The sequence below is a fragment of the Nicotiana tomentosiformis genome, chromosome 1, assembly GCF_000390325.3.
Source record: "Nicotiana tomentosiformis chromosome 1, ASM39032v3, whole genome shotgun sequence".
Taxonomy (NCBI): Eukaryota; Viridiplantae; Streptophyta; class Magnoliopsida; order Solanales; family Solanaceae; genus Nicotiana; species Nicotiana tomentosiformis.
Genome location: NC_090812.1, coordinates 70,367,850 through 70,377,207, shown reverse-complemented (window position 1 = coordinate 70,377,207; position 9,358 = coordinate 70,367,850). Strand labels below are relative to the sequence as shown.

At 38.2% G+C, this 9,358-nt stretch overlaps 1 long non-coding RNA gene across 2 annotated transcripts in view; it reads right to left on the bottom strand.

The window, feature by feature from the left end:
* Positions 1-2,160: 2,160 nt before the first annotated feature.
* Positions 2,161-9,358, bottom strand: part of LOC104120934 (uncharacterized) — a 29,406-nt gene continuing 22,208 nt past the window's right edge. For both annotated transcript variants that reach the window (XR_011410833.1, XR_011410835.1), the window contains one exon: positions 2,161-2,611. This is a non-coding gene — a long non-coding RNA (uncharacterized lncRNA). The remainder of the gene's footprint in view (positions 2,612-9,358) is intronic.

Sequence of the window (9,358 nt, the reverse complement as noted above, 5' to 3'; positions counted from 1 at the left end):
CTATTTGGCCTCTAGGTTGGCGCCAGAATTCGATTCCTTTGGTGTTGTGAGCATTGATATCAGAACCACTTCTTCGATGGAAAACATCTCTTTTACGACCGGTTGTTCCCCGTAGATTGTCTTGATTCCTCTTGGGACTGGGAATTTTAACACTTGGTAAAGATTTGAGGGTACTGCCCTCATGTGGTGGATCCACGGTCTTCCGAGAAGGGCTTTGTACCTTATGTCTCCTTTGATTACATAAAACCTGGCCTCTTGTATGATTCCGGTGGTATTGAACAGTAATGTTATCTCTCCTTTGGTGGTTTCACATGCCATGTTGAAGCCGTTTAGGACTCGGACTGCTGGCACGATCCTGTCTTGTAGACTGGGCTGTTCTACAACCTTCGATCGAATAATGTTGGCTGAGCTACCTGGATCAATTAACACATGTTTGATTCTAGTTTTATTTACGAGTACAGATATTACTAGTGCCTTATTGTGAGATTGTATGATCCCTTTTGTGTCCTCGTCACTGAAGGATAAGGCTCCTTCCGGTATGTAGTCTCGAGTTTGTTTCTCCCTGGTGACGGAGATTCTGGTGCGTTTCAACATTGGCCCTTGTGGGATGTCGACTCCACAGATGATCATATTTATGATGTGTTGAGGTTCAATATCTTCTTGCCATGTTTGTTTGTTAGAATCCCTGTTTCTAAAGTCTTGGCTCGGTCACTCAAGAATTCTTGAAGGTATCCATTATTGAATAAACGGGCTACTTTTCTCTCAGCTGTCGACAATCTTCCGTTCTATGACCATGAGTACCATGATATTTGCACATATGGTCCCTTTGAGCTAGATCAGATTGTAGAGGTCGAGACCATTTGGTATCACTAATGCGCCCGATAGCAGATATGATGGCGGTAACATCAATATTAAAGTTGTATTTTGATAGCCTCGGTGCTTCTTTAGGCCCGAGAGACCTGTCGAAGCAATTATTGGTCATGAGTCCCCGGTTGCTTCGACCTCGATCACTTCTCCTGTCATTTCTTACGGGGTTCCTCCCCGACCCACTGCTCCTTCGATCTCCATTATAGGGCTGATATCGATCCCCGTTTGATCCTGATTCACGATCGATGTCCCTCTTGGATCTATCGAGAGTCCTGGCAGGATATATAGACTTAGAAGGTGCCCCGAGTTGATGATCTTCGACTCTGATTTTCGATTGATACCGATTGTGTACATCGGTCCAGGTAACGGTAGGGTATTCTATCAAGGTTTGCTTTAATTCCCGTGAAGCCACCGAGCTTCGAATATTGAGTCCCTAAGTGAAAGCCTGAACAGCCCAATCATCAGCGACCGGCGACAGATCCACTCGTTCCATTTGAAAACGGGACACAAACCCCATGAGCATCTCGTTCTCCTTTTGTTTGACTTTGAAAAAGTCTGATTTCCTAGTTTTGACCTTGATGCCACCGGCATGAGCTTTTACGAAAGAGTGTGCAAGCATAGCAAATGAGTCAATAGAATTAGGGTAAGTTGTGATACCATATCATGGCTCCCTTCGACAAGGTCTCTATCACTCTCAAATGCACACGCAAGTATACGTGGTCGTACAAGTAATAAAATGATAAGTCGAGTGTCGAACCCACAAAGACTTGTATCAACTACCCACTAAATTCACAAAGATTGTTATTTAGTCAAGCCAAATTCGAGTTCAAGAATGTGATTATACTAAACTATAATTCTAAGTAGTAACTAAATTATCAAGTAGCAAAATAATTGTGGTGTATTCAGTAGAGACAAATGTTCCAGGGTTGTGATCGATTCACCAATTCTATTGTGTTCTAGTTAACTTTTCCTTTCATACAATTCACGCATGGTTGCTAATTAATTGATAATTGCTATCATAGCCTTCTCCTGAAGTACTACTCGCCTATTCAGAATAGATTAACGCTTATATTCCTATGGAATCAATCTATTAATAACGCATTAAGATTACAATATTTAATTAAGCACAGTGACTAGGTATATTCCTATTCTAACCACAAATCTGGCCCCCTAAGAGTTAAGATCATGCTCTCTTCAATTCTTCTCTAATCTAAACATGGCTTTCCCAAGCATAGCATAGATAGTAAATAGAACCTAACTGCTGGCCAGACAATTAAGCAATTAATCACAGAATTGAAGAAACAACCATATATTAGTGAATTGTAATCAAGGTTAAGTCAACGTTAAACAACAATATTCATGGCTAAATCACAACCCCAGAACTATGGGTTTTATCCACTCATGATAATAGCAAACAATTTCATAAGTGTTTGGATAATTGAAAATATTAAGAAAAGATGAAGAAAACTGAGTTCTCTTCACTCCCGAATGTTTCTCGTATGTCTTCTCCCTTCAAAGTGGCGTCTACCCTCTAAAAATAAGCTTTATCTTGCTTTTATACGTGTTGGGTAGGTCTAGGGCCGAAATAACCTTGTCCCGGGCAAAGTTGGACAAAATGCACGCCACCAGCGCCCAGCCTAGCGCTAACAATTTGCCAACACTGCCTCTGGCGCCATTTTTTCTTTTCTCGTCCGTTTTGGCTCTAATCTCGCACCTTTCGCCACCAATTGCTCCCGTATCATTCCTACACATCACAAAACCTCAAATTAATATAAATCAACACATTTTACATCCTAAATCCACGAAACAAGAGTAAAACATGAGGCGATATACATATAAATATATATACGTTAAGCTAAATATCAGCACCCCACACTTAGACTCTTGCTCGTCCTCGAGCAATGGGACTATCAAATATACCCCCAACTACGTACAAGTCTCAACTATAGAGGAGTACTTCAACTTTTAACCATACACTCTACCCTTGACTATGATCAATACCGGCAGACAAGCATGAACATATAAAATTTCACATTCTTCCCGTTTAAGCATGCCCAAGTATAACATTTCAATTCAATCAATTCCAACAACCTCTTTATAACCACCTAACCTCAAAAGCCGACTTGTAACCACTAAGCATCCTCAACTCGAGTACTCACCCAACAAGAAAGTTTACAACATTACCAATCATTCATGAGATCATGTGCCCTTACCAACAAACAAAAGAGTGAATATAGACTAGTCCACACATTCAAATATGCTTTTGAATATAAATTAAGGACATCACATAATTGAACAAAATTCACTCACTCTTACAAAGAATTCATATGCATCACGTGGTCGTACCATAAGCTTGCCCGTAGTGTACATCTCTACTAATTTAATCTAGCCAAATCTAGGATCAATTAGGACTTTAAGGTTGTAATGTAGGCTAAGGGACGGGTATGATACATTTAGAAATAGTGACTAACCCTCCTAAGCATTTTAATACACTACACTTACAAATCAAGCACATCTTCTTCTCAACCAATTCACTTGCCATAAACCATATGCACATAGCCCTCTTTTCAATTAAGCACTTCTATATTCCCACTAGTACAAATTAGTAAAATTGGGAGGTGTGTATTTTTCTACATTATTTGAACTATCATTTTTTTTTCTTCACACACTCCATACATTAAAGTTCATCGGCTAGTGACTTTTGATTTCAATTTTTGTGCACCAAAGGGCCCTTCCATGGTTCCATTCGAAAGCTACCCCCCAATCTCTTACTTTACTTCTTTTAGCGACTAAGTGCCTTAGGAGGTAAAGGTTCAACAATCTCAAATTAAGAACAAAATAGGGGTATGACTTGTAATGTGGGTGCCAAAGAAAAGGTCTATAGGCTCAAAGGGGCTAGCAACGGATTTTTTGTTTTTGTTGTGACAAGCACATCTATGATCAAGCAAGAAATGCCTACGTCATCTCCTCTATTAGTACAACTTACAATTTCGCTTCGATTAACACACGGGGCAAGTTCTAGACTACATAAGATAGCACAGGAGATCACAAATCTTCACACACACATTGCACATGACTCAATCACGACGGTTTTGTTCAACTCTCAAGTCAAGCAAGCACATATAATTGAGAAAAATTAAGCAATATTGCACTATGTGGCATACAAGTCAAACAACTGAGAAAAGGCGTCACAAAATAGGCTATTTATTTTACTTAGACGTCACAATACAAACCAAATACATGGGAAGATAGAATATATGTCATAGCCTAATGTGCCAGCATCAAACATGTCACTAGGTAGCTCCGAGCAACTCAGTTTCTTCCTATACTACACCTAAAAAAAAATAAAGTACCCGGTTCGAGCTACACCCTTGGAAAAGAACTGGCACCCAAAGAAAAATCAAGGGATACAACCTAACTATCCTAAAAAAAATCTTTATGGTATTTTTAATCGGACTTTATCCCTCAAGAAAATTGACCAACAGATCCATCGTCGAGAAAAGTTCGAGCTTTTCAAAAAAAAAAAAAATTTAAACAAACTAGACTAAGTAAAACTAATAAAAGAAACGAATTAAAACAAATTGTTACAGGATATACAAACATCACAGGTTGTATTCCGCCTACCCCACACTTAGTTTATGCATAGTCTCCGATGCATATAAAAATGTAAAACAGAGTAGGGCGAAAAGAAAACTCCCTGTCAGTCGAAGTCCTCCTCCTCAGCGTACCCTCCATCAGCAGCTCCGGGCACATCATTATTAGGTCCTAGATGCACCAAAGCCATGGGCCCCGTAACATCATCACCAACATCGTCCTCTGTGTCTGAGCCCTTGACAGTGTTTACATCCTATGACGAGTGAACGCGGCTGCCAGGTGCAATCCCCAACATCTCCTTGGACGAGCTCGACAAGTCGAACTTGCAAAAATTATTAATTTAAAGCCTAATAACTTAAAGGACTAGAATCCCAAACTCGTAAGCTTCGTTTATAAATAGATTACATTGCTTCTTCTACGCTTGATTGGAGTTGGAGTCCTAGGAATTCAGTCCCCTAATCCAACTAACTGAATCAACAATTACATAAAAGGACTAGAATTTCGAACTCGTAAGCTTCAAATTCTAGCTCCGCCTTTGAATTAATTACACTGCTTCTTCTACTATTGATTGGAGTTGGAGCCTTCGAGATTTCAATTCCCTAATCAATTAAAAGAACTAGAATCCCAAACTCGTAAGCTTTAAATTCAGACTTTGCCTTTGAATCAATGTTTTTGCTTCCACTACTCTTGATTGGAGTTGGAGCATTTGGAATTCAATTCCCTCAACTAGCTAGCTGAACCAACAATTAGATAAATAATTGGCACTATCAGTTAACAATAAAATAAATTATTTTTCCTTAAAAAGGAAGAAGAGCATTAGAAGAGTAGACAAATTAAATGTGTATAACTATAAATAAATAAATAAATAAATAAATAACAGGGGCGCTTCCTGGTTAGTAACAATGAATTAGTTTTTTTTTTTGGTAATTAAATTTATCATTAATCACCAGTAATAACATTACAAAGCATAGCTTAACTACTCCCAGCTAGCTAGATCTCAAAGCGAGGTACACAGAAAGACTATGACTACCAAAGTACCTAAACCATATTCCTATCAACAGATCCCATCTAGAAGAAGAATTGTTGTACCAAACATTTTACAATTCCATTTGCTCTAAAGTTGCACATGCAGGCAACCTCCTTCGCCAGGCTAGTATGATCATTTGTACTCCCTTCAAAGACATTGTGATTCCTTTCCCTCCACAGTACATGTGTATAGATCATCTTAAGGAGTTTAGCTGGTGCAGTTTTCCCCATGGAGTATTGACAAACAAACTGGAGGTGTTCATTCCATATACTGCACTTTATGTTCTGAAGTTGTGTCCACTGAGTCAGTCTTCCCTATAGTTTTCTAGCATAATTACATTCAGCAAATAGGTGGTCTCTTGTCTCAGGATTGGATTGACATAGTACACAAGTATCATTCACATTAAGTCCCCATTTCTTAAGTCTTTCCACAGTCAATAATCTCCCTTGACACTGCAGCCACATAGTGAAAATAGCTTTGAGTCTAGCAGCATTCTGACATATTAAACTTCTCCAGCTAGTTTTTGGGTAGGTTGGTATCAGTTAGAGATAAATCTGTTTTATAGCACTCTTCTTAGCATCCAGTGGTCTTTGGAGTTGATGTATAACATCCCTTGCTTTCAAGATTTTTCTCACCATCCAGCTTGCAGTCTTTGGTATAGGCATGATTTCTGGGTTCTGCTCTTTGATGTAAAAGGCATGTATCCATAACTTGTCTTGTTTGTGAGACAAGTCCCAGTATGTTTTGGCAATAGCAGCAACATTCCACACATGTAGGTTGCTCAGATTCAAGCCTCCCACAGACTTAGGTAAGCAGACTTTGTCCCAAGCAATGAGAGATTTTTTTGTGATTTCATTTCCCCCAGACCATATGTAACTTCTACAATAAGTTTCAATCACTTTAATCACTTTAGCTGGCAAAGGGAAGAGTTGAGCCCAGTAGCATTGAATTCCAAATAGTACTGTCTGTATTAGTTGTACCCTTCCAGCATAGGATAACTTTTTTGCTGTCCATGGGTTTATTTTTGCCACTATTTTGTTGATAAATGGCTGCCATTGTATCATAGTCAACTTCTTAGTATCCAGTGGAACCCCCAAATATTTAAAGGGAAGTTGTCCTTGAGAGTAACCCAGCAACTGACAAACTTCTTATTTAACTTTATTTTCCATTCCTCCACAGTATATACCACTTTTTGCTAAGTTAGCTTGTAGCCCAGAAGCAGCTGAGAATGTTATAAAACAAGCATGTAGCCTCTTCACTGACTCTGTGTCTCCTCTGGCAAACAGTAGTAAATCATCAGCATAACTCATTTGAGTAATGTGTAGTTTCCCAGATCTAGGATGATATTTGAATCTTCTATCCTGTTTCAGTTCATTAAGAAGTCTTCTCAAATACTCCATAGCAATCGCAAAGAGGAAAGGGGAGATTAGATCTCCTTGCCTCAGACCTTTAGCAGCATTGAAAGGTTCTACAGTTTCCCATTAAGCAAGATAATGTAATTGACTGTTCTGACACATGCCATTAACTATTTTATGAACTTGTCAGGGAAAGCCAATCCTTCCAAAACTTGTTCAAGGTATGCCTATTCCACATAATCATAAGCTTTTTGTAGATCCACCTTGATCATGCATATAGGGGAGATACGTTTCCTGTTATATGATTTGTCCAACTCATGAGCCAAAATTATGCTGTAAGCTGTTCTTCTCCGAGGGATGAAGCATGTTTGTGCCTCTGATATGATGTAGCTCATGACTTTTTGAAGTCTCCCAGCCAGGACTTTAGCAATTAGTTTGTACAACATTGTGCAACAGGTTATTGGTCTATAATCTTTCACATTATTTGGATTTGCAATCTTTGGCAGCAAAGTTAGTGTAGTGCAATTAATGGCTTTATAGAGGACCCTTGTGGTGAAGAATTCTTTCATTGCCTCACACACCTCATCCTTGATGGCAGGCCAGGCTTTTTTTTAAAATGCAGTATTAAATCTATCAATTCCAAGAGCTTTGTGATCTCCAATTGAGCATAGAGCTTCATATATTTCTGTATCAGTTGCTGTGGCACACAATTCTAATTGTTGAAGATGTGACAGTCTAGGTCCATTTCTCATCACCAGCATGTTGACTCAAGGTAAAGTAGTGGCAGTTGATCCCATCAGGGATCTATCAACAAACTCTGTTTTGATAGCTCTGGGATCTTGCAATTTCATTCATGTCAAAGAAGTGATTTGTAGAATTTTCTTCTGATGCTATTTTTCTTTTATGACAACTGTGAAGTATTTTGTGTTTGAATCTCCCAGCTTGATCCATGTAGTTCTAGATTTCTACTACATTGCACTTTCTTCTATCAATGACCACTTTTCTAGTTGTTGCAGGCACACCTTCTCTTGATCAACCAATGAATCAGAATAATTGTTTTGCATTTCTTGTTGGACTTCTTTCAGTGTGACCCTATGTTTGGAGATCTTCTCAGCAACTCCTTTGAACTCCTCAGAATTGAGTTGTTTGAAAGCAGGTTTCAAGTGCTTCAGTTTCAGCCATACACTTTTCAATTTACCTCCTGTTTCAATTTTTCACCACCCTTCTTCAATAATCTGCCTGAACTTTATGTGATCTGTCCATATGTTGAAGAACCTAAAAGGTACCTTGATGTTATTTTTGGGGGGTCTAAATGGTATTAATATGGGCACATGATCTGAAATAAAGGGCTCTCCAAATATAGATGTTAGATGTCCATATTGTACCATCCATTCATTATTTGTTGTTGCTCTGTCCAGTCTGCTACAAACTCTGCCTGCTCCTTGTTATTTATTAGGCAATGTGTAATAGTCACCTCTCCGTGGAATTTCATTGAGTAGTAAATTGTTGTAACATTTTGTAAAGTCTTGTAATTCTGCTAAGGTAACTGGAGATCCTTGTCTATCTCGGGGATATAAAACAACATTAAAATCCCCACATAAGAGCCAAGGAGTGTTTCCTCTAGGAGCCAAGCCTTGCAAATCATCCCACAGTTCTTTCCTCTGGTCAACTGTATTAAATCCATAGACAACTGTAAGTAAACAACTCATTCCATTTTGCTTACCAGTGACATGGCAGTGAATTAGTTGAGCTGTCTCTTTGACAAATTGAATAGCATACATTTTTTGATCCCAGACCATCCATATTCTGCCATTTTTTTCATCTTTGTAGTTAGAAAGTCTTTCCCAGTTAGGAGCCACCTTGCTAGCTATATGTTATGCTTTATTTTCTTTTACTCTAGTCTCTAAGAAATCAACTATTTTAATATGATTTTCTTTGAGGTATTGCTTTAACTCTTTCTGCTTATACCTCTTATTGATCCCTCTAACATTCCAAAATAACCAGGTCATTGATCTAATCTAGTACCACCTCCTGCATCAGGAGGCTTAGTATTTGCAACTCTCTGTTCCTCCTCAGGTAGAGCTTTGAATCCATGACTTGTTGACATACCTTCATGGATTAACCTAGTCTCAGAGTTTCTAATTAAGTCTGATCTCTCAATCTGCTTGTTAGTGGAGCGTTGCTCTGTTGGTTTTTGTCCACTACTTGCACCTTTTGACTTAACTTGTATCCATCCCCCATCTGCATTCTTTTCAATTTCATTTAGGACATTTTTCCCTTTGGCTATGTTATTGTTATCTGCAAGTTGCACCATTATGATCAATTAGTTTGATCATAATGGAAAGTAACAAGGGATTTTTACATAGTATCTTCGTCATCCAAGAGTATAGTCAGTAAATATATATATATATATATATATATATATATATATATATATATATATATATATATATATATATATATATATATATATATATATATAAACATAATTAATATATATTATGTGTAGGAAGGA